Genomic DNA, 26,520 nt, shown 5'->3' on the forward strand with positions numbered 1-26,520 from the left:
CGGTGAGCTGATGACAAACAGGCCACAGGTGACCAAGGCCTGGCGAGGAAAAGGGGACGCACAGTCACAGCAGCGAGAATGCTTCGTTAGCATCTCAAGTCTCAATATTCCTTGAGAAAATGTGAGTTTTCCAAGGACAGGAGTGCATATGTAGGTTGTGTGTGTGTGTGTGTGTGTGTGTGTGTGTGTGTGTGTGTTCCTAATTCGGTGGAGCTATGTCAATAGGATATTCACTTCAAGGACTAGAGATATTTAACTTATCTGGCTTTAGAATTTGCTTGCCAACAAAAAAGAAACAGGAGTGCATGCATAAACCATTTAATCACATGTAGCATATGTTTGGATAAGAGAACAATCAAACGTACCTGCTTATGACTTTATGCAGTCATCATAAAATCCTCCTCTAGAGATACCTCCTCCCCCCATTCAGTGTGTTAGCTCTCGCGATGGGTGAAAAGAGATGACTATGTTATTGGAATCCTCTGGGGACTCCAGGTGCCGTGGAGCTGGACCAGCATCTACAGGAATCCTGGTGTGTTCTACAGTTGCAGATTGCGATTCGGAGCTCCCAACGAAGTTCTCTCTTCCTAGAACGTCTTTTTTTTTTTTTTACATTAGGCAAGTTATGTTTAAAATACACTTAAAATACTGTTCTTGTCTGTCAGTTGGATTTCTTAATTCACCATAAATAAGGAGCCAGAGATAGAAATAAGAGGACAATAAAAGATCTTAGATCACTCACACATGACAGCCTGCTAAAGACTCCCTTGCTCAGATTTGCCAAGAACAACAACAGAACTGTCTCAGGTGCTCCAACAAGAAGAGATAAAATACTTTTTTTGTATGGTTTTTATTGTAAAGATACGGCACAGAAGGGCTCAGTTATTGAGCAAGGTGACGAGTCCATTTCCCATGGAGCATTGCTGCCTCCTCAGCACTCCAAGTCTTGCCATGTTGAAACCGTGTCTGAGAAGGTCAGCGAGACTGAAATTCTCTAAGCCAACCACGTCGGGACATTCTCTCAGCGTTCATCTTGGCACAGAAGTTCCTCTGCGTTCAAGACAGGGAAGGAATCACGGCTGTTGCGGAGGTGTACCTTGTCAGTCACTCTCTGAGTTTGATTTTGTGATTGCTCTCATCTCACTGGACGCTCCCACGCCTCTGAGTTTAGTCTCTGACCGTCCCCGTCTCCTGCAAGGACCAACTGGGCTTTCTATGTTTTGTTTTGATTTTAGTAACACATATAATCATCTCTTTTCACACATTATAAAGCAAATGATGCACCAGGAACAGGGTGGTGTGCAGGGCATTTGGTGTTTTCCTCCAGAATTCCCTCATTCCGTTTCTTCCCCAAGGATTCCTGGAGTGACATCCTGAGGATGTTCATGGGGAAATAAACAAAATGCCAGGAAATCATGGCCTGCAGGGAAGCGGATGGTCAGGATCACTGTCATTATTGTTACAGAGCACATGGCTCAGAGGCAGGCAGGCGGGTGCCCGGTGGGGGTCATGGGTGGGGTCACGGGTGGGGTCACGGGTGGAGGTCATGAGTGCAATCACACCATTCCCGGTTTCCTTCCTCCCTCGGGAGCTGAGACAGCTCCTGGAGGAAACTAGAATGCTTTCTGCAGAATCCAGACAGGCGACCATGTGACTCACCAGGTTGGACCTGTGTTGTTCACACAGGGTAACTCAGACACTACCCACAATGAAACAGCAAACAGACTCGGTTTGTGCCCGGGGGTCTCCGCCACGTCAGTGCCACTGGGCATTTCAAAGCAGCCACCCAAGCCAGGCAGCGGCAGTGGTGGGGTCTGGGGTCAGGATGAGGCTGCTGCTCTCAGCTTCAGCCTGCATCTGAACACGGCCTCCGAGCAATCCATCAGCCATTTTGCATGCAAAGCACGCTTGCGGAGACACAGAGCTTGGGCAAGGGGGTGGGCAGGGGAGCGGCACCCCCCGAGTCCCGCTGCGGCTGGAGGGCTGTGCAGGCCACTGCTGGGCACCGAGGTGGAGGGAGAAGAGCCCGTGTGTGTGCTGTGCGGAGGAGGCCTTGCAGATGAAGAGGGCCAGGCCGGTCTCCTCCGTGCTCTGTGGCTGTGCCTGCTCCAGGTGCCGGGGGTCAGAGGAAAGCCCTCATTCCCGACTCCCCTCTGGGGGTTTCCGGGCCTGGGCGGCTGGTGCTTCCATTTCAGGGTGGTGGAGAGAAGGAAGGGCGCTCAGGTGGGAGCCACGGGGGCCAGGCCGGCCCTGTCCTGGGACAGCCGCACAGCGACGAGGGGCCAGGCCGGCCCTGGATCCATCTAGAAAAACTGTCCTTCAGAAGAGGAGGGTGGCCTCCCAGAGAGCACTTTCACTACCCCTTCCGTCACGACGTCGCCATTGTCGCCAGTCCAGGCGAACACCCCAGGGGCTGTTAGTACAGTGCACTCTGTGTGCGTGCGTGGCACAGCCAGCGTCCGCATCCATCTTATCAGCTAGATTTGTTCATAATTCAGGCAAGCCCCCTACCCCGCCGATGGCAGGATTCATCGCTTTTATTATCATGTTTTATTTCATTCAAGCTTTCTTTGACCATCAGTGACAGCTCCAAGAACTCCGGTTTGAGATGCTTCTAGACTTCGCCATCTTGGAAGATTGAAACCCTTTTCCTTCTATTCCTAACAAACACAAACACAAGTCAAGGCATAGGGCTCATCTTCCTGTTTAAATGTTCACTAAAACATGTGATGTGATTTTGTTTCTGATTTTGGTGGCGTAATGTTTAATAATTATCAAAAAAGTTTGTTTAAGGCTGCAAAGAAATCCTTAGAATTCAAAGGCCAATCAGTGTTGCCTATTGAAAGCTTTCATTAAATGGAGACCTTGACATATATTTCTTAGAGAGACGGGTATTGGAGGATGACATTAGACCTACTGGACTGTGTTCAAACAGTGGTGTAATGTTGACATCACCTTCACAGAAAATGATTTATCCTAGTGCCTTGAGCAATAATCTATAAATTATGTCCTTTATCTTTTAATGATAATGCAGACTTTTTAAATATTGCCAGTAATGTGTGAAATGTAAAAGGTCCATATGACAAAGTCAAAAGCTCAATTTGATTTAGCAGAAAGAATAAATAGAATCCCATAATTCTCCCCACTGGAAAGATTAAATTCAAAACACAAGTAAATCCAGTGGATTTCATATCTTGGGACCATCAGTCATCATGTAGAGAATGGAGAGAAGAAAAGAATTATCCTGGTATTTGAGGCTTTGTTTATTTTGGAGGTGTGTGTGTGTGTGCGTGTGTGTGTGTATGTGTGCATTTTTGCACACACATACATGCACGTGTGCATGTACACACACTCCAATGAATCCTTCAAATAGCTTAGAAAAGTTGGAGTAATTGAGGAACATCATTTTATCCTAGAAACAATTCGCATGATTTGATGTAATCATGACAACCCAGGCCTGTCTTTGTTCTTAAGTCTGCTGCCTGGAGGGAAGCCGGGCGTCTGCCCCAGGTAGGGCTGAGGGAGCGTCTCGGCTGGAGCTGTCAGCAGCTCCACGTTGGAAGCCCGTCCCCCCACTCTTCCCGGGATGCTGTTTAACCTTTTGCTTTCACTGTCCTTATTCTTAGGAGAGTAATGAAATGCTCACAGGTTAAGAAGTCAAGTACTAGCACTAGGCTATCGCATAAACACCGTAGGCCTTCTTCTGTCCTCCCACTCGAATCCCTGTGGATAAATGTCACGTTTGCCGAAGCAGTTTCATCTGTTTATTTCCATGCCTTCAAGTGGTATCTTTGGCTGCTATTTCTCGAAGCTCCAATTTATGACAATAAAAATGCTCATTCTGAGAGGCTGCTTCTTTCTCTCATTGGCTGGCATGATGCAGTTCCTTCTTTTTGTATTGTCAGTGTTGTTTGCTGCATAAAGCGCTGTGTGTTATCATCAAGGCATTGGGTTTGTCATGCTGGCCCTGCCTTTGCATGTTACCTGTGGATCATACATTTCTTTAAAAAGCTGGTGTACTCCAGGACTGAGATTATAGCCCAGTGGTAGAGAGCTTACCTAGCACCTGTAATGTACCCAAAAGGATTTTTGGGGTATCTCTGTCCAAATATTCCCAGACTTACCAGCAGTGGTTTGTATGAGTTATACGGGGGGAGGATTTCACTGTTACACCTCCACACGTGTTTATACTGCACTTCAGTCTCTCCTCCCCGCTCTGCCCTGCTGCCCGGCCCCTGGGGAATCGCCCCCATGGGTCTCACTGTTGGGTGGTGGCATTACCAGCTGCTTGCTCCAGCCCTGCTCCAGCCCTGCCCTTCCCCCCCCTCCCCTCCCCCGCTCCAGCCCTGCTCCAGCCCTGCCCTTCCCCCCCTCCCCTCCCCGCCCTGACCTTGGAGGGTTTCTCTGTGACCCCCTCACCCAGAGCCACCCACCCTTTCCTTCTCCCTATCAAGAAGTCCCTTGGTTTGATTCCAGTTCTGTGTTCAATCATGTAATTACACATATCTATACACATACACACGTGTGTTTTCCACATGAGAGTCAAAATGCACACCATTTGGCTCTTGGGCTTTTCTGGACATAATGTCTTCCAATTGCGCCCCTGTGTTCTGCCACTGCATTTCATTTTTTCTCACATACACACACACACTCACACGCACGTCGTCTGGCCACGCAGGTGTCCCGTGGATGGCTCACGTCTCTGGACGTGTGTTCAGTAGCACTATGGTGGGCTCATAAGGAAGTCTGCTGGGGTCCAGGTCATTGCACGACGCTTTCTGCAGTGCCGCGCCGTTTAACGTCACACCGCACCGGAGTGTGCCCTCCCGCACTCGTGATGGCTGCCGGTCCTGACGGGCCACACAGACCGGGTGAGATGCGCCTACACCACTTTCGCCCTGCATTTCCTTTACAGCGAAGGGCGGGGGCAGTTTCTCCTGTGTATATCAGCTACTTGCATCCCTGGTGGGAGACGCACCTGCTCAGATGCACAGATGACTTGTCCTCTTGCTTTTTAATGTTTGACTTCTCTGCATATTCTGGGTATGAATCTTTTACCTGCTGGCTTGCAAAGTGTTTCTCCCATTCTTGGTTGTCTTGGTTGTCTTGGTGTCTCTTGGTTCTAGTGATTGTTTCCATTCTGTGTCTCTTGGTTCTAGTGATTGTTTCCATTCTGTATCTCTTGGTTCTAGTGATTGTTTCTATTCTGTGTCTGTTGGTTCTAGTGATTATTTCCATTCTGTGTCTGTTGGTTCTAGTGATTGTTTCCATTCTGTATCTCTTGGTTCTAGTGATTGTTTCCATTCTGTATCTCTTGGTTCTAGTGATTGTTTCCATTCTGTGTCTGTTGGTTCTAGTGATTGTTTCCATTCTGTATCTCTTGGTTCTAGTGATTGTTTCCATTCTGTGTCTGTTGGTTCTAGTGATTGTTTCCATTCTGTATCTCTTGGTTCTAGTGATTGTTTCTATTCTGTGTCTGTTGGTTCTAGTGATTGTTTCCATTCTGTGTCTCTTGGTTCTAGTGATTGTTTCCATTCTGTATCTCTTGGCTTTGTAATTGTTTCTTTTGCTGTGCAGAATTGCCTCTTCTCATCCTGGAAAATTCAGGAAAAATTCACCTGTGCCCTCTGAAATATTTTTCCTTTGTTTTAATGTAGTATATTAACAACTCATGTCTTGTTTTGAGCTCCTTGATGTGAGTTTTGCACAGGCTGAGAGATAAAGATGTAGTTTTGGTCTCCTGCAGGTAGAAAACCAGGTGTTGTAGCATTATTTATTGAAGAGACTGTTTTTTCTACACTCTATGCTTTTTGACCCCGTTATCAAGACTAGTGGACTGAGGTGTGTGTGGTTATTTTTTCTCTATATTCTACTACATTGGTCGTTGGGTCTGTTTTCAAGCCAGTACCATGCTGTTTTTGATACTATGACTCAGTGGTATAATTTGAAGGCTGACATGCTGTCTTAGAATTTCTTTCATTATTCAGTCTTATGGGCCCATATGGTGGTAGGGAGGAGATGAACGGAGGAGGTGTTGGAGTAATGCTAGGAACTGGATTATGCAGATTGGGACAATGCAGAGTTAAAGTCATAGGAGAGATTAATGAGAAGTTGATCTGAAGTAAACAGAAAAAATATTGATTTGGTTGTGTTGGCTCAAGACACAGTGGTAGTGAAATCAGGAGTAAGTGTGGACGTTCCACAAGCAAGTGTAAACTCTGCTGACGTGATGAGCAAGAAAGAAGAAAGAGAGGGAAGGAGAAAGGAGAAAGAAAAAAACAGAAAGACAAACAGGCAGCCAAACTAACAAGAGAAAAAGAGACCAGAACATCTTTAAGAAGAAGCACCTGAGGATTCATGCCGTCTGGCCGTCTAGTGGCCGGGGAGTCGGCCGGCAGGGAAGTTTCACCTGTGGGTGAGCAGAGGCTGCGACGGGAGGGCTCCCGGAGCTCAGGCGTGAGGGATAGCTCTGGTTCAAGGCAGGGGTTGAGGCAAACTCCAAGATTACATGGGAGAGGGCAATGGCCCTTTCTGATTTACAGACGAGACGAACCGTAGAGTGAAATGAATGCAGCACTCAAGCTAGTTCAGTCAACACAGAAACACAGACAAACATTTAAATGCGGCGGTGGCGAAGTTTTCCTTGTCCTTGCATGTCTGATACACATGTTTGTGGAGACCTCCTGTGGCGGGTTTGCCTCCCGCAGAAGGCTGGGTGGGGAGGGCCTGGAGTTCTGGTTCCCGCCGATGGGTGTCAGCCTCTGTTACGTGGCCAGCAGAGTCCCAAGGCTGCCCAGCTGCCGGCATGGCACCGATCGCCGTCTAAATCCGAGCCTTGGGAGAGCCATCGCTTTGGGGCTTGGCCCTGCTGGGCCGGGGTTCTGGAGACCTACAGCTGCTGCTCCCATCCCGGAATCCCCACCCAGCCTTGGTTTTCATGGATCTCAATGAAGGAGCACAAGGAGCAGCTAGCCAGACCTGGAGTGTAGGAAGGCCGTAATGGGGAGAAGCCATTCGGCACGTTCCGGGTGGGAGGTGATGGGCACTCAGTCCATGGAGCACGGGCGTTAGAATCGTTATCTATCTGACTGGCCCTGGGGGCTCTCATGGAGCTAGAGACCGACATGAGGCAGACAGGTCAGCATCCGCAGGATGTACTGTGGGGGCAGAGACTGACGGACAGGACAGGAGTGGGCACCAGCCAGAGTGTGGCTAGGAGGAGTCAGTGAGGGAGAAGACACAGGCGCTGCCTGTGGGCAGAGTGCAGCATTGCACACGGCGCCACTTCCTGTCTGGTGCGGCTGTTATGAGGCTGCGTCGCCTGTCCGTGAGTCAGCGGGTCACTGTGTGTCTGTCACGATGGGTTTATGGGTAAGACAGAAAGCAGGCCACCTCTCCATTAAGTTAGTTTTGAACATGAGGCACAAGAACTTCCCCACATAAAAGGGCAGAAGGTTTTCAAGTTAGGAATACTGAAAAATGTTAGCGTGATCATACTCTTCTTTTACCTGGCAGTGATTGTATCTTAAGAACCTGAGCCATTGTACATCATGTAAACATTAGACAAAGCAAATACTTCCTGGCATGCACCAGGAAGTGTGCTAGGCCAGGCAGCACACAGATGCCCGGAGAATCTGCAGCCTTTGTCAATGAATACTCCGACGGGCTCATGACATCAAAATATAGAGCAAATAAATTAAGATATAGAGCAAATTCAAACTTAGCCTTGAAGAAGAACTCTATTAATTATAACTCCTAGGATGAAGTAAGGTTTGGCAAAATGGACAGAAAATAAAAGTGAATGTGTTGATTTTTTCCCCCTGTCCCAACTACCTTCTGTCTAACCTGTCATCTTTTTTGGCTATCTCATGATCTAATCTGTGAAAAAGGAAGATATTAATTCCCTCTCAGTGCACAAACCAAGTCATGCACATATATTTCAGGCAAAGCACTCAGGAAACTCTTGGGAATATTTATGTAGATATTTAAGAGGAGTTATAAGTACTGGGAACTGGAAGCCATGTGGCTCCAGGTAGACGGGGACGGGGTGTGAAACACAACATGCAGAGTGTCACAATTGGGACGTTTGGGTTTTTATCTTCATTGTGGGTTGGATGGCCTGGCAGTTCAGCTACTAATTGATGCTGGGCTTTGAAAGCGAGTTCGTAACATACTTCGAAAAATCGTATTTAAACTTTGGCACAAAGTATCCGTGTCTTGAGAACAGGTACTTATAAATCCTAATCTTATTGTTAGATCACATCATTCCACATCATTGCCTTATTGATACTTCCAATGTTTCAGCTCACAGTCCCTTATTATTATTTCCTTTTGTTCTCACAGCTTTTCTCTCTTACCTCTCCAGCGATCTTCCCTGCGATTTCCCCCTGCACAGCGTTGGTCAGTCACATTCCAGCACATTCCGTGTTCCAGCTTGGACACGTAGCAGTGCTTGGGGCAGCTGGCCTCCACCTCCTCTTCTCGCACTTCACTGTCCCTGCTCAGTTATGCTGATGTTTATATTTAGAGCTAAGATACCCGCTGCTGTCTCCCGAATCTTATCTTCAACATAGCGCTTACTCTTGAAATCCAAATCTGTGAGTGGAGCTTTCTATTCAAATACATGACACACATCTGACATTCAGGTTTTACACTCGAAGGATGTGTATCCCCGAATTTCAGCTCTGTTGAAGTCCTACAGTATCCCCATGGCCAGGCCTGGGAGCACCGTCCCACCTCAGCTGCTCGCGCCCGCGGGCCTGTGGGGACGGTTGGTAGCGGCTTCCATAACTTGAAGCCAGTTGTCTCTCCAGAGACGCCACGTTGCATTGGATCCTCTCCTCTCTGGATGCTGGCGACAAGTCCTGAGGCCGTGTCTTCCTTCTGCAGTGGTAACCACACCATCTCCCCAGAACACAGACCGGTCTGCCACGCTGATCCCGCTCCCAGCCCTGCTGGGCTTGGGGTGCAGACATGACTCGCAGGCCTCGCGACTCATGTTCTCACCTCATCTCTCCTGTTCTCACCTCATCTCTCCTGTTCTCACCTCATCTCTCCTGTTCTCATCACCTGACACAGAGTAGCCTCCAGTCCATGCCTTCCACTGCACCCGTTGTGCAAGGGAACAGCTCTTTCTGCCCAACACAGTTTTCTCCTGAGTGCTGAGAGCTGGGAGCTGGGAGCTGGTCCCCAGGTCCCATTGGCCTGCACTCGTGCCACTGAGAGACAGAGACCTCACGTGCTACTGAGAGAGACCCCATGGGCCACAGAGAGACCCCATGTGCCACCAAGAGGCCCCACGTGCCACCAAGAGACCCCCCGTGCCACCAAGAGACCCCACAGGCCACCAAGAGACCCCACGTGCCACCAAGAGACCCCACGTGCCACCAAGAGACCCCACGTGCCACCAAGAGACCCCACGTGCTACCAAGAGACCCCACGTGCCACCAAGAGACCCCACGTGCCACCAAGAGAGACCCCACGTGCCACCAAGAGAGACCCCACGTGCCACCAAGAGACCCCACGTGCCACCAAGAGAGACCCCACGTGCCACCAAGAGAGACCCTGCATGCCACCAAGAGACCCCACGTGCCACCAAGAGAGACCCCACGTGCCACCAAGAGAGACCCCGCATGCCACCAAGAGACCCCACGTGCCACCAAGAGACCCCATGTGCCACCAAGAGAGACCCTGTGTGCCGAGAGAGACCCCACGTGCCACCAAGAGACCCCACGTGCCACCAAGAGACCCCATGTGCCACCAAGAGAGACCCTGTGTGCCAAGAGAGACCCCACGTGCCACCAAGAGAGACCCCACGTGCCATCAAGAGACCCCACGTGCCACCAAGAAAGACCCTGTGTGCCGAGAGAGACCCAGTACACAAGACAATTAGCGTAGCCCCTGGCATGCAGTAGGATCCACTTACATTTTAATCAGTGTAGAAATGAGCATTTCTTCATAAAAGAAGCCAACCCCCCAAGTGAGCCTCCCGGGAGCCATCATCACTGGAGGAGACCAAAGAGGAGGTGGTGGCTGAGTCCATGGACCCAGTTATTCCGTAAAATAAGGATCATCTTTAGACAGAGGACGCAGAGAGGAAAAGCGGGGGGAGGAGGGGGACAATAGCATCTGCCACCCTAGCATGATTTTGGTGACAACTTCCAAATAATGTCAGAAATGAGATGCGTGTGACACTGAAATGATAGGAAAGTGAATCTTCACAATTCACACACACACAAATGTGCATGACACACACGTGCGTGCACAAGTGGACCTGACTAGTGTTTTTTGTACTTTACAATGCGTTACGTTATATAAGAACTCTGTGTCTATCCAGTCATGGCAGAGAAAACAGACTGCTAAATAAGGGTCTGTGGAGAGGCTGAAGATGACAATGTCCTGGTAGAGATTCAATGGTGAGCCAGCTGATGGCGAGCCTTATTCAAGACAACTCTCAAAGAGCGTTGTCAATTAGCCTGGTTGAAATGCAAGTATTTTTTGCAGGGGGGTGAGGGGGACAAATTTATCCAAGAGGAAAGAAAGTAGCGAGCACGGATGAAGACTTAATGAAGCAGATGTCCCATTGTCTCACAGGGAGTTACTACAATCAAGTCTGTTTTTAACCCATTTCAAAAAGACTTGTATATATCGAGGCTTGGAAAAGTAGACTCTAAGTAGAATCTATCCAGCAAAATAGTATTTTTGTCCTGAACAGCTGAGTGATAATCTTGAGATAAATGTTGCTTAGGAGGCTGAAATTGTAAGGAGTTTTGCACTTTCTTTTTTGGCTCTGGAACACTAATTTCCATCTTGGATACATTTCTTGTCGAGAGAATACAGGAGAAAGTTGAGTAGGAAAAGACAGTATTAATGAATGGTCACCAGTTTCTACATTGCTAAACTGAAATAACCACTAATTGGGCCATTGTTAATAGCTGGTGATGAGCAAGAACATTCGATGATGCATCATTGTGTAGCTCATTCATGGCATAAAAACTAGCTCTGTTCTGCGCCTCGACCAAGTTCTGACATTCTGCAGGGAGGACTGGGGCCTCCCCTCCATTTGGAAAGGTTACTCCGCCCTGGGGCCTGCTTATTGAGACTCTAGACTCAACCCAGATTATCCTCACCCTACTTCTAACCATTCTTATCATCTGTGGAAAAATGTTCACTATTTGAGGCCATTTTGGCCGGGTGTTTGGAGAAAGGGTGAGCTCAGCCAGGTGTCAGGCTGGGGCTCGTCTCAATCAGGAAAAGGAAAAAGAATCGGCGTTGTTTTAAGGTACCTCCCAATGCTGTTCCTACCCATTGCTCAGCTGGTATTACTTCTGCGCCACCTTTCATCCAGTTTTTCATTCAGGTGGCTTTTCTTCCCTGATGTGTGCAGCAGAAAAAAAGAGCCTTCTTTCGCATGAACACCCACTACCAGGAACACAACAGACGCCATCACCACCGGTGATCGGAGCCGGTGTTGATGGGAACGGGCGCGGGTGTGTGCTGATGACAGGATTGCTTCCCGTGCCCTGGCAGCCAGGGCCGTCCCCGGCCTGATTCGAGGCCAGCTCTTCGGATGGTCTGGTCCGTGGGGTCTCTCGTCCAAGTGTTACTCTGGTTTATGTTATTTTGTCTCAAACACCGGTGTAGCTTCTTTCCCTTTGTCCCACAACTCAGTTATTTGCCAGAAACATATCTTCCCTTTCCAATACCATTCTGCTTACAAGCTGTGTGTCTTCATTTTCAGATCTTTCCAAGTGAGAAAAAAATCGCAGCTCTGCTAGAGACGCAGCACCCGGCTTTCCGGGTGCCGGCTCTCTCCCCCCTCCCCGCCCCGCCCCCCATGGCTCCACCCCAGCCCCAGGCCCTGGCGGCTGCCCCAACCCTCTGAGACTTTAATCAAACAACACACTCCCGCAATACCAAACGTGGGCAATGGCTTTTACTTTAACGTTTTCTTTTGTTTTTATGAACTTTATAGCGGTTGATTTCCTCAACCTAAGGCCTCCTTGTGCCGTGGTGGTGCCAGGCATGGGAGAGCCAAGGAGAGAAGCGAGATGAGGAGACCGTTTAGAGCTGTGTACAAACTGCACATTCTCTCTATTCTGTCATCTAATTAGTAGTGAAAGCCAGGACTCCCGAGACATTGGGGGAAAGAGTTATGTTTAAATTAACTGGAAGGTTCCATGGAAATTGCTAAAGAAATGTGTTTGTTTCTGGTACACGGCTATTGCCTTAACCTAAAGTTTGGTGAAACTAAATAAATAAATTCATGAAAGAGAAATATCCATAGAAAGAAACATCTTCCTTGGGCAAGATACAATCTTTGTGAAAATGAAAAGAATCACATTAGAAATTATAATGTGTTGCTTTCATTCCGATATTAACCATGTTTGAAACAAAAACGGAATTTCCAATTTCTACAAAAATGGTCTCCAGGCTATCATTTGCATACTATTGCCATGTATCTGTGGGATGTATAGAAAATAAATGTTTAGCTGTCAGGATGGAAAATGGAAATTCTAAGTATACCGCTTCTACATCCGTCACCTTACCAGTTAGATGAATGGAATGCTGTTATATATTTAAGGGGTTTAGATAAGCAGCAAACAGGATCATAATCAGTTTTTTAAGCAATTCTAGCCTGGCGTGGCTGGGACTGAATTTATTTCTCTTGTGAATTGCTACCTCATCTTGAAGCAGAATGTGAGAGTAGATGTGTTCATGTTTACTTTGTTCAGTTTAATATAAACAACTTCTACATTTATTTGTCAAGTGTATTTTAATTTTATTGTCTACCTGGGGGCTCCAACCTGTGTTAAAGAGAGGAATGGAGGGCTGTCACTTTGATTGTGAGGCATCTCGCCTCATTTATATCGCGTGACGCTGTGTTTACATGTAAGTGGCAGAAGTGAGTGAATAGCACACATCGAGCCGCAGTTGTCTGTGTTTACGCGGTTGCCCAGCATCTGCACCTCTGTGACACCCATAGGAGCAGTTTGTACCTCCCCCGTGGCCCCTCCGCCCATCTTCCTTAACAAGACAATGAGGTGCTGTCCCTCTTCACCAGACGGTAAATGCTCAAAACCTCTCTTTCTGCGAACGTCTGTTCTCCTCCACTGTTCTTTCTGTTGTGCATTAATTTGCTTCTCCCTCTCCATCAGCTCGGCGCTCTCTAGATCCCCTTCCCCACTTTGAATATCACAGCGATCACTTGAAGCCCATTACCGGGCGTCCAGAGAGATTTTCATAAACTATAAACCCAGCACTGCTATGGTTCTGCCCACACCTTGCTGGTATCGGTATCTTCCGTGGCTTCTCCTCCTCCCAGATCTGAGCCATCCCTGCTCTGTGGAGCTCCAGGTCTTTGCCAACTTAGAATTCTCTGTCCTTTTGTCAGATTTCCCGGGCTCCATATTCACCTGTAAATAAATACTCCTCCATTTTCCTTGTCCTTTCTCTTGCAGAATTTTCTATTTAATTTTGTCTCTGTCCTTGTCTCCATTCTTCTGACATCTCACTCAATTTCCCCTCCACGATCAACCCATTGACACGTCTCTCCTCGGGTCAAGGACCGTCTGACTCTATGCGGAGATTCCTCCTTGCGTCTCCCCAGACGGCCCCAGCACCCCCCCCCCCGCTTGCTCTCCTCACGTGCTGGGTCAGTGGCCTCACGGTTTCGTGGTCTGTTCTGCACATTCTGCCCCCCAAGCCTCGCGGGTGCTTGTATCCGGCATTATTCCCATCCTCTGCTCTACTAAGCGTTTCTTCCAATGGACTTGCACTCAGTGCCACATCCTTAAATGTAAATTAAAATCTGAAAATAGCATTTCCACGAACCACACAGATCACAGGGAGGGGAGGCTCTGGACACTCTGTGGATCGTCTAAAGTAAGTCAAGTGGGCTGCGGTGCAGCGTGCTGCTCCCGCTGCGGACGGGCTGGGACACGCTCGGAGGTGTAGAAGCATTCCCGTCCTCAGCTCCAGGAGCCGCCGCCTCCCACCCACGGGGTGAACGCACAGGCGCCCTGCAGGGCCTGTCACTAGGGGCTTACTGCAAGGCTCTGCTGAGGTCTCCCATAAGCCTTTCCTTTTGTCATCCTATTCTTGCTCTTACCTGAGGGCTTAATAATAATATAATCCAGTTATTATTGTTATATGACCTATGACCATAATCAGTTTATTGTATAAGGAATCATTTATTACAACTGACTGTAGTTCATTGTTTAAAAAATTCATTATTAGTTATGTGATATTGAATGGTATATTATTATTTATGTAACAAATTAATTAGAATCATAGTATCAGTTATTATAATATTATAACCATATCATAAGTTGTTATATATTTTCAGAAGATGCATATATGCCACATATATTTTACAATGGCTATCTTACCCTGGTGGTATTATTGCTAATGACGATGCTCGTCATGGGTCTCTCCATCCCAGGATCTGCTTCTACTTGCCACGCAGAGGCCTCCCTACCCTTCGGGCCTTGTAGACCGCTCGGTGCCCACACAGGGGTGGAGGGCATGTGATCTGCTTCAAGTGCTCTCCCCCACCCCTGCCCCGTGTTACCACACGTGCACGGCAGGGGGGTCAAATGTGAGAATGACGAAGCGTAAGTTCAGTGACGGGGAATTTATGAACTCAGGACGGGGAAAGGCTTCCGGTGGCTGTTGTGCTGACTTCACAAAGAACACCTGTCTGCCGTGCCGCACCAGAAAAGAGAAACAGCTTTACATCGAAGGGTTTATAATGAATGCGCATTAGTTTCAGGATCAATAGCTTTGTGAGTTAGTTTGTAAATCGACGTCTACATGATGGAAGTCTTCTTTAATTTGCGCATGCTGCATTGTTGGTCTTGAAGAAGTTCCAAAAATGTTTAATAAAATTTTGCCTACTCCTGTGAAACATTTTACATTGAACTCTTCACCTCACAGTTACTGAAATGTGTAATGGCATTTGTGGTTTTGCCCAGCATCTTCTATTGACAGGGTATCTTTACAGAGTGAATCTGGCATAGGAGTTTGTACCTGTAATCCTACTGTCCAGGAGGCAGGGGACAGGAGGATTCTGGTTAAAGACTGGCCAGGCTCCACACTCCATTTAAGGGATTAGCCAGGCATGGTAGGACTTGTTCTAATCTAGCAATGTGGAGGCCTTCCACACGGCTGGAGGGCCCTCAGCATGCAAGACTTCCTACTGAATTACTTAAAAAAAAAGTCTGGTGCATGGTGGTAATGCGTGGTGCATGTGTGGTGCATGTGTTGTGCGTGTGTGGTGTGTGGTGGCAATGTGTGGTATGTGTGTGGTGCATGGTGTATGTGGTGCATGGTGGTAATGTGTGTGTGTGGTGCATGGTGTGTGTGGTGCCTGTGTGGTGCGTGGTGGTAATGCATGGTATGTGTGTGGTGCGTGTGTGGTGCATGCGTGGTGCATGTGTGGTGTGTGGTGTTAGTGCATGGTGTGTGTTTTGTGTGTGGTGGTAATGCGTGGTGTGCATGGTGTGTGTGATAATGTGTGGTGCATGTGTGGTGTGCGTAGTGGTAATGCGTGGTATGCGTGGTGCATGGTGGTAATGCATGGTGCATGTGCAGTGCGTGGTGGTAATGCGTAGTGTGTGTGTGGTGTGCGTGGTGGTAATGTGTGTTGTGTGTGGTATGTGGTGGTAATGCATGTGTGTGGTGCGTGGTGGTAATGCATGGTGCATGTGCAGTGCATGGTGGTAATGCGTAGTGTGTGTGTGGTGTGCGTGGGGGTAATGCGTGTTGTGTGTGGTATGTGGTGGTAATGCGTGTTGTGTGTGGTATGTGGTGGTAATGCGTGTGTGTGGTGTGTGGTGGTAATGCGTGGTGTGCGTGTGGTGCATGTGATAATGTGTGGTGCATGTGTGGTGTGTGGTGGTAGTGCATGGTGCGTGTTTTATGTGTGGTGGTAATGCGTGGTGTGCATGGTGCGTGTGATAATGTGTGGTGCATGTGTGGTGTGCATGGTGGTAATGCGTGGTGTGCATGGTGCGTGTGATAATGTGTGGTGCATGTGTGGTGTGCATGGTGGTAATGCGTGGTGCATGTGCAGTGCGTGGTGGTAATGCGTAGTGTGTGTGTGGTGTGCGTGGTGGTAATGCGTGTTGTGTGTGGTATGTGGTGGTAATGCGTGTGTGTGGTGCATGGTGGTAATGCATGGTATGTGTATGTGTATGGTGCATGTGTGGTAATGCATGGTGCATCAGTGGTACGTGTTCATTGCGTGGTGGTAATATGTGGTGCACACGCGGTGTGTGCGTGGTAATGCGTGGTACATGCTCGGTGCATTGTGGTGCATGTGTGGTGCGTGGTGGTAATGTGTGATGCATGTGCAGTGTGTGATGCCAACAGAACAGGACAGTGCTCTTCTCCAATGGCTGGCAGCACTGGCTGGGCCAGACCCGCAAAGCCCATGGTGCTTCCTGGATCTCCACGTTGATCTGCCTGCCCGGGACCCTTTAGGACTTGTGTTCACACTCACAGATGTGTCCTGTGTAGGGTGTACACACTGAATCCTAGACAGTCCTGGGGCTGACTTCATCTTTGATTCTCAGTGACTCTGACACTCACGTGTCCTTTACAACCCAGCCGTCTAACTAGCCCCGTCGGCTACAACCCCAGTTACAGATGTCCAAGATAAGTCAGTGAAGTCAGCTTGCCCACTGAATTAGCTCAATGGGATTTCATTTAGGCCCATTCACCCAGCGCCTGGGGATTATAATATAACCGCAGTAACAGTTTTTCTTCACTTCAGTGAGATTGGCTCAATGAAGAAGAAAACGCGTCTATCTGTTGTACCCAAGCACCAATTTCCAGCACTGACAGCTGTCCGGGCCGGGGGTGAGGTCCGGGGCCACCATGCGGCAGGCAGGCCCTGGCAGTGGCTCCACTGATGTCTGGTGTGAAGATGCAATTTAAGAGGGAAACTTTTTCACTATTGTCGAAGCACCGTCTTTAGAACAAATGTGCACACACACACACACACACATACGCGCGCGCGCACACACACACACACACACACACACACATCCCACAGAGCTTGCAAAGCCCTAACTGTAATATAACACCTTACCACCCCACCAGAGCTTTCCTCTAACTCAAGGCTTACTTCTTTTTTTTTTTTTAAATAGCTTTTTTTTTAAAATTTAATTTTATTTTGTTTGTGAACATACTGTACAGAGGAGTTACAATTACATGGGCAGGATAATGCGTACATTTCTTACCAAGCATTGCAGCCTCCTCCTTTGTTTACCCTTCACATCCCTTCCCAGCCTCCCCCCTCCCCCCCCCATCCCAATCCTATTCCTTCCCCCCCCCACCCCCCGCACCGACTTTGTAAAGCTCATTTTGGACATGACAACTTGTACTTCTCATTGTTGCAACAGGTCCACCTGTATCTTTAAACAACTGGTTTTTCCCCATCTCCTCCACAAGTTATACTGACATCAAATATAGTGAAAGCAGGGGTTATACTGTGGGGGAGGGACATGCAAAGCAACAAAGAGATAATCTTATAAATGCGTTAGAAACACATGCATGAAAGAAAAAAACATTAAAATACACATCTAAGGGTTCATTTTCCTGACATCACATTATCTGACCGTTTCCACTTGACTCATACATATACTAGATATTACAGATAACGGAAACCATGGGACCTATGTTTCTTGGGCCTGGCTTACTTCACTTAATATAATTTTTTCCAAGTTTTTCCGTTTCCTAACAAATGGGGCAATGTCATTCTTTCTGATGGAGGCATAGAATTCCATTGTGTATATATACCACATTTTCTTGATCCATTCATCTACTGAGGGGCTTCTGGGTTGGTTCCATATCTTAGCTATGGTAAATAATGCTGCAATAAACATAGTTGTGCTGGTAGCTTTAGTGTGGTCTTGTTTGTGAACATTTGGGTAAATGCCCAAAAGTGGGATTGCTGGGTCATAGGGAAGTTCTATGTGAAGACTTTTGAGGAACCTCCATACTGCTTTCCAAAGTGGTTGAACAAGTTTACATTCCCACCAACAATGAAGTAAAGTTCCTTTCTGTCCACATCCCCTCCAGCATCTGTTGTTGTTAGAGTTCTTGATTTTTGCCGTTCTAACTGGAGTGAGGTGATATCTCAATGTTGTTTTGATTTGCATTTCTTTTATGGCTAGGGATGTTGAACATTTCTTCATGTGTCTATTGCCCATCCTTCTTTCTTCTTCAGAGAAGTTTCTCTTTAAGTCTTTCGCCCACTTATTTATTGGGCAGTTGTTTCTTTGAGGATTTGTTGTTGGGGGGTTTAATTTTTTGAGTTCCAAGTATATTTTAGATATGAGACCCTTGTCCGTTGTATGGCTAGTAAAGATCTTCTCCCAATCCGTGGGTTTTCTATTGATCTTGCTAGCTATGTCATTTGCCCTGCAGAAGCTCTGCAACTTTATGCAGTCCCATTTGTCCAACCTTTCTTTGATTTGTTGTGTTTCCGGGTCTCTATTCAGAAAATTTCGGCCTGAGCCAAGGAGACCTAGGGTTTCTCCTATTCCATCCTGTAATGTTTTCAGAGTGTCTGCTTTGACTTCAAGGTCTTTGATCCATTTGGAGTTGATTCTGGTGCAGGGTGATATATAAGGATCTAGCTTAAGTTTTCTACATGTAGTTAACCAATTTTGCCAGCACCATTTACTGAAGAGGCTGTCTTTCTTCCATTCTATTGTTTTAGCTCCCTTATTGAAGATTAGATGGCTATAGGTCTGTAGGTTCATTTCTGGGTTTTCAATTCTATTCCATGGTCCTGAGGTCTGTTCTTATGCCAATACCAAGCTGTTTTGATTACTATGGCTTTATAGTAGAGTTTGAAGTTTGGTATTGATATTCCTCCAGCAGTGTTCTTTCCGTTGAGGAGCGTTTTTGCTATTCGGGGTCTTTTATTTTTCCATATGAATTTTTGGATTGCCTCTTCTATTTCCGTGAAGAATGAGGTTGGAATTTTGATAGGTATTGCGTTCAATTTGTAGATAGCCTTGGGAAGAATTGCCATTTTCACAATGTTAATCTTTCCAATCCAGGAGCATGGGAGGTTTTGCCATTTTTTAAGTTCTGTGTTGATTTCCTTTTTTAAGGTTTTAAAGTTTTCATCATAGAGGTCCTTCACTTCTTTAGTTAAGTTAATTCCTAGGTATTTTATTTTTTGTGGGGCTATTACAAATGGAGTTGCTTTCCTAATTTCAGCCACACTTTTCTCATTGTTGGCATACAGAAAAGCCATTGATTTTTGGGGGTTAATTTTATAACCTGCTACTTTGCCAAAGTTTTGAATCAGCTTGAGTAATTTGGGAGTGGAGTCTATGGGATTCTTTAAATACAAGATCATGTCATCTGCAAAGAGGGAGAGTTTTATTTCTTCTTTCCCTATTTGGATCCCCTTCATGTCTGCATCTTGTCTTATTGCTGTAGCTAGGCATTCTAATACTAGATTGAAGAGAAGTGGAGAGAGTGGGCATCCTTGTCTTGTTCCTGAGTTAAGAGGAAATGGCTTTAGTTTTTCACCATTGAGTATAATGCTGGCTGTAGGTTTGTCATATACAGCCTTTATTGTATTGAGGAATGTTCCATGGATTCCTAATTTTTCCAAAACCTTCATCATAAAGGGGTGTTGGATCTTGTCGAATGCTTTTTCTGCATCTATTGAAATAACCATGTGGTTCTTATTCTTGCTCCTGTTGATGTGATGAATAATATTAATTGATTTGCGTATATTGAACCAGCTTTGCATCCCTGAAATGAATCCTGTTTGATCATGGTGTATGATTTTTTGGATGAATTGTTGAAGTCGATTGGCCAAAATTTTGTTGAGAAGTTTTGCATCAATGTTCATCAAAGAAATGGGTCTATAGTTCTCTTTCTTTGATGAGTCCCTGCCTGGTTTTGGGATGAGGGTTATGATGGCTTCATAGAATGTGAGCTTTCTCTTTCAATTTCATTGAAGAGTTGGAGGAGTATTGGTGTGAGCTCTGCTTTGAAGGCCTTGTAAAATTCCACTGTAAAACCATCTGGTCCTGGACTTTTCTTAGCTGGGAGGTCTCTTATTGTTGTTTCTATTTCAATGCTTGATATGGGCCTGTTGAGCTGGTTTAACTCATCTTGGTTTAGTTTTGGTATGTCAATATTTGCTAGGAAAAGGTCCATTTCTGTCAAGTTCTCAAACTTATTAGCATAAAGTTTTGAGAAGTATTCCCTTATAATGTTCTGAATCTTGGTTGTTTCCGTGGTAATGTTTCCATTCTCATCTCTGAGTTTATTAATTTGGGTGTGTTCTCTCCTTTTTCTGATAAGATTTGCTAAGGGTCTGTCAATTTTGTTAAGTTTTTCGAAGAACCAACTCTTTGTTTTGTTGATTCTTTCTATAGTTTTTTTGGATTCTAATTCATTTAATTCTGATTTAAATTTGATTATTTCTTTCCGTCTACTGGATTGGGGTTTATCTTGCTGCTCTTTTTCAAGAAGGTTTAGATGTATCATTAAATTGCTAGTTTCAGATCTCTCCAATTTGTTGATGTAGGAGCTCAGAGCTATAAACTTGCCTCTGAGTACTGCCTTTGTTGTGTCCCAGAGGAGCTGGTAATTTGTGTGTTCATTTTTGTTGAAAAGCATGAACATTTGAATTTCCTTTCTAATCTCTTCCATGACCCACTCTTGATTCAGCAGTGTGTTGTTCAGCCTCCATGTGATACCGGACTTTCTTTGGTGGCTTTTGGTGTTGAGTTCTAATTTTATTCCCTTGTGGTCAGAGAGAATGCAAGGTATAACTTCAATGTTTCTGAATTTAGACAAGTTTGCTTTGTGGCCTAAAATGTGGTCTATTTTAGAAAACATTCCATGTGCTGCTGAGAAAAACGTGTATTCTGATGCTGCTGGGTGAAATGTTCGGTAGATGTCTGTTAAGTCTAGTTGATCTATGCAGCTGTTTAGATCTGCAGTTTCTCTGTTGAGTTTTTGCTGAGTTGATCTATCTAGTGGGGAGAGTGGTGTGTTAAAATCCCCAACAATTAATGTCTTTGGATCTATATGGGATTTGAGGGAAAGTAGTGTTTCTTTGATAAATTTGGGTGCTCCATTGTTTGGCGAATAGATATTTAGAATTGTAATATCCTCCTGAAGGAGAGATCCTTTAATTAGTATGTAGCGACCTTCTTTATCTCTTCTCACGAATTTTAATTTGAAGTCTATTTTATCTGATATTAGGATTGCAACTCCCGCCTGTTTATGGGGGCCGTTTGCTTGGTAGATTTTGTTCCAGCCTTTAACATTGAAAATGTGTTTGTTTTTATGGGCAAGATGTGACTCCTGCAGGCAGCAGATAGAAGGGTCTTGTTTTTTAATCCAACTAGACAGTCTATGTCGCTTAATTGGAGAGTTCAGTCCATTAACGTTAAGAGATAGGACTGAGAGGTATTTGGGAGTTCCTGCCATGTTATCCACCTTCTTGGGGGCTGTGAAAACTGGGTTCTTCCTATGGTTCTTGGATTCTCAGTTTGGGTGCAGTTTCTTGGCCTTTGTTGTGGTCTTGTTGGTTTTCTATGTGTAGGACATCTTTAAGAATCTTTTGTAGGGCTGGTTTGGTGGAGATGTATTGTTTCAATTTTTCTTTGCTATGGAAGGTTTTTATTTGGCCTTCAGTTATGAAGGAGAGTTTAGCTGGGTACAGTATTCTTGGTTGATAGTTGTTTGTTTTTAGGGCATGGCATACGTCATTCCAGGCTCTTCTTGCTTTGATTGTCTCTGCTGAGAAATCTGAGGTGATTCTAATTGGTTTCCCTTTATAGGTGATTACCCTTTTCTCCTTGACAGCTTTAAGGATCTTTTCCTTGGTCTGAGTTGATCCTGTGTGGATTATAATGTGACGGTAGGATGTCCTATTCTGGTCTGGTCTATTTGGGGTTCTAAAAGCTTCTTGTATCTGAATAGGCCTATCTTTTTGTATGTTTGGGAAGTTCTCTGCTAGGATCCTGTTAAACAAATTTCCTAGACCATTAACTTCTGTTTCTAGGCCTATCTTTTTGTATGTTTGGGAAGTTCTCTGCTAGGATCCTGTTAAACAAATTTCCTAGACCATTAACTTCTGTTTCTAGGTGCTCCTCTACACCCATTATCCTTAGATTAGGCCTTCTGATGGTGTCTTCCAGGTGTTGGATAGATCTATCATATTTCTTGGACTTGTCTTGGATGGTTGTATGTTCTTTCTCTATAATATCTAAGCTGTCTTCAATCCCTGAGATTCGATCTTCTGCATGGTCTAACCTGCTGTCAAGACTCTCTACTTTGTTTTTTATCTCTTTTCCTTCTAATTGGTCAGCTTCTAATTGGTCAGCTTTGAAGCTCTGTTTTAGGTCTTGTATGAATTTCTTTACTTCCTTAATTTGGTGTTCAGTGTTTGTTCTCAAATCACTTAGTTGATTGGTTATGGTTTCTTTGGACTCCCATTCCTTCTGTTGGGTTCCATTCAGCATTCCCTTTGTGGTCTCCCTGACTTCCTTCAGCTCTTTGTTAATGGATTCCATGAATGCCTTTAGTGATCTTTGTGTATTCTCTACCTGGTCTCTCAATTCCTGAATTACTCTTTGATTAGCTTCTTCCCGTCTGTGGGATTCCTGCAGTTCTCTTTCTTCCCGTTCATGGGATTCCTGCAATTCTCTTTGAGTGTTCTCAGCCTGCTCACGCCATTCCTCCCTTTCTCTTTGAGTATTCTCAAGTTGTTCACGCAAATCCTGTATCAGTTTTTGAGTAGCTTCCTCACGCTTATGATATTCCTGTATAAACTTTTGGGATGCCTCCTCTCTCTCCCTATCACGCTCATTCAGAGTCCTTTGTAAGTTGTCAAACTTCTCATTTATCATGTTTGCCACCAGTGTTTGTAGGGCTATTTGGGAACTCTCCTCTGGGTTGTTCATTATCTGATCTGACTCCTGATTATCAAGATTGGGAATTGAGGTACCCGGATTTGCCATTTTTCTTGTGTTTTTCCGGCTTACTCTGCCCATTTGAGATGAAAATAGCACCAGTTTTGTGCTAGAACACTATCTTAAGGCAACCATCAACCAACGTTTGCATTTATACAGTCAATAGTCTACAGATACAATCTAGTTCAACAGATACATCTATTCAACATCAAACAACTATATGTTAATGGGTTTCGAACCGCAGAGAATTTGGAAAACCAGAAATTTTTAGGGTTAGGGAGAGATGTGGGTAAAAAATAGGAATAGATTGGTGTGGGGAGGCACAGGGAGAGTTAACTATGTCCTAATCTCAATGCAGGAAATAGGTTGGGTAGGATGCAAGTAGAGAGAGAGAGAAAAGGAAGAAAGGGAAAGGGAAATGAAAAGAGACCAGAAAAAAATAGAAACGTAAAAATTAATATTATTATGGAGATTAAAAGACCATCTATTTAGAAAGGAATGTGAGTATATTAATAGAAGGGTAGGGACATAGAGGAGAAGTGAAAAACTTAAGAAAATGTTTAAAATATTATATAAGTATAAAGAGGTAGTACTGCTATTAAGGAATTTAAGTCTCAGAGGTTTTGAATTGAGTAATAAATTTGTGGATTAAGTGTGTACACAATGGGGGATAGGGTCTACTAGTTAACTACGGGTTTATCTGAGGATATGCAGGACAAGAGTTAAGTCACATACAGAAGATCAAAGGAGAGGAAAAGGTGAAAAGGATTAGAAAGGGAGAGAAAAAGATCAGAAGTTCAGTAGAGCTAGACAAAAAAACCAAAAAGATAGTTAAGAAAGAAAGAAAAAGAGAAAGAAGACAAGAAAAGAAAGGAAAACACACATTCATGTATTCCTAAAATAAAAATTATAAGAGGAAAAAAAAAAGTTACTGGAAAACAATTATTTTTTCAAAAAAGGCAAAAATTAAAGATTAATACAATTTTTAGAAAAGGAAAAAAATTATATATATATATATATATATAAGGTACCAAAAAAAAGAAAAAAAAAGAGAAAAAAAAAAAGAAGAGGAAGAGAAGAAAAAAAAAAAGTTCTTTGATTTTTTTTTTTTTAATTTTTTTGGGAGGGGTGGGAAGAATCCTGTATCTCCCTTTTGTCTGTAAACAGCCTCTTGTTGGAGTCTCTGGTCAGCTTGAGGTCCTGTGGCTTGATTGGTTTCTTAAGTCAGTTTGTTTGAACAGGCAGAAAAATGCTCTGCTTTACCCAAGATTTTGAGATCCCCCTCCCAGATTAGTTTACTGGGAGGGTGATCTGCTTTGAGAATCACAAAAGAGGGGGATGCAGTGGTAAGGCTAGGTTCTGGGTAGAGTTGAGGCCTTTCAACAATCAGTAGCTTTTTCCTGGGGCTATTTTGTGAAAAACAAAAACAAAAAAAACAAAAAAAAAACCTCACAGAGCCCAGCCTGGAGACGTTCTCAGGGTTTCTGTTTTTCAATTGATTGTTGAGGCTGCTAGAGGGAGGGGCAGCCTCTGGCTCTGGTTACCCAGTGAGGAAAGCCACTCCAATGGCTGGTGCCTGAGCTGGGTGACTTTTCCCTGGATGGAGCCGAGTCTGGCAGGTCACTTCGCCGCCGTTAAGTTCTTGTGACCTGCTAAATGACTCGTTTTATTCCAAGGCCTGGGTTGGAGCTGGCAGCTCCTCCGAGCTTTGTCGGTATCCAAGATGGAGATCACCGGTGCTGGGGGGGAAGGGGTGGCCCTCCCTCCTTTGCTCCCTGAGAAGGAGTGAGGACGTCAGGCTTCTACTCATGTCGAGTCTTGGATCCTGGGTCGTCTCTGGTCTGCGAACTGCAGGATGAAGATGTCCGCTCCTTGTCGGTTCTTGCTGGTGTTGAGTAGAATCCGCTCGCCTGCTGCGTCTGGCTCCTTCGTCCTGGACTTTCTGTGTGAGCGCTCAGTTATGGCCCCCGTGGCTGTGTTCTCCGCTGGGACCCTGCCGCCGCGGCGGCTGCTGGCAGGCGCTCAGATGTGTCTTTTTGCCTTGGCTTCCCCTCTCTTGTCTAACTCTCTGTCCTGTGATGGCACACTTGGTGTGATTCTCTGGCTTAGGACTGTTCACTGGAACTCTAAAACTGCTTTCTATGCGAGAGCTTGTTCAGATTCCAGCTTCTCCTCTGCCATCTTCCCCAAGAATAATCTCAAGGCTTACTTCTTAAATCTCAGCTCCTGGAGTCTGGCGATGCGGCTCACGGGAGAACGCCAGCCTACGATCCCATCTCCTAGCAAGCACAAAAATGCCCTTTAAAATATTTGTTTTTCAATGGACAAAACCCATGTCTGTTCCGGAGCCTGTGTTTAGCAAGGCCTCTGGGCCACCTCCACGTCGGCGGTCGGTGCTGACGTTTGCTTTGGTGGGTGCTCCACGTCCAGTGGTCGGCTCTCCACGTCCAGCGGTCGGCCTTCCACGTCCAGTGGTCGGTGCTGACGTTTGCTCCTCCACATGGGCAGTTGGTGTTGACGTTTGCTTTGGTGGGCGCTCCACGTCCAGCGGTCGGCGCTGATGTTTGCTTTGGTGGGCGCTCCACGTCCAGCGGTCGGCGCTGATGTTTGCTTTGGTGGGCGCCGTTGCGAGGCCTGGCTTCTCGCCCTGCATCTTCTATAGCTTTGCTTGTAAAATGCAAATTTTAATAGATACGTTAGAGGATGTTGGAGTTCTCCATCTGTTTTCCCTATTTCAAACATGAAAGCTCTTCCAGCTCATAGATTAAATACTGTCTGACTAGTTTTATATGATTAAATTGTTTCTTGTTTTCTTGGTGTGTGTGTGTGTGTGTGTGTGTGTGTGTGTGTGTGTGTGTGTGTGTGTGTTGGTCATAGGGCTTGACCTCAGGGTCTTGACTCACTGACCTTGAGCTCTGTTTTCTCAAGGCTGGTGCTTTACCACTGGAGTGATAGCTCCACTTCTAGGTCTTGTTTTGTTTTTTGATTAAGATGGTCTCACAGACTTTCCTGCCTGGGCTAGCATTGAACCATGACCTCAGATCTCAGCCTACTGAGGAGCCCTGGGTCATACCATTTACCATTTAACACACTTAAGGTGTGTCTTAAAGTTTTGATTTTGAGATAAGAATGTATTATTTGTTTATGTGATGATGAATAGCAACTTTTAAACCTAAACTTCAATTTGGGGAAATCTATTATAATTTCTTTTAGCCATGCCTATAGTAATTTCTTCATCCAAGGTACTTATTTTGAAAAATTTGGAGACACTTCAGGGTAAGGGCATGTGTAGTAGAAATTTGTTCTGAAGAATGAAAGACAGCATGCATAAATTACCCTGCAGGAAACATTGCATTAACTACAGACATCTGACCTTCATTGAATATGGCATGATTCATCATGTAAGCAGCTTCTGCAAATAAATTTTGGGAGAGGTAACAGTTGTCTGGAGCTTGGCAGTGGAGAGGAGTCATTTTGTAATTGAGCATTAAATTTATGAAGTCAATAGCATCAACAATATATCCTGATTTTATCTTAATTGGATGCAATTAAA

This window comes from Dipodomys merriami, unplaced genomic scaffold, assembly GCF_024711535.1.
Source record: "Dipodomys merriami isolate MVZ:Mamm:240054 unplaced genomic scaffold, mDipMer1.0.p SCAF_15, whole genome shotgun sequence".
In the NCBI taxonomy this organism is placed as follows: Eukaryota; Metazoa; Chordata; class Mammalia; order Rodentia; family Heteromyidae; genus Dipodomys; species Dipodomys merriami.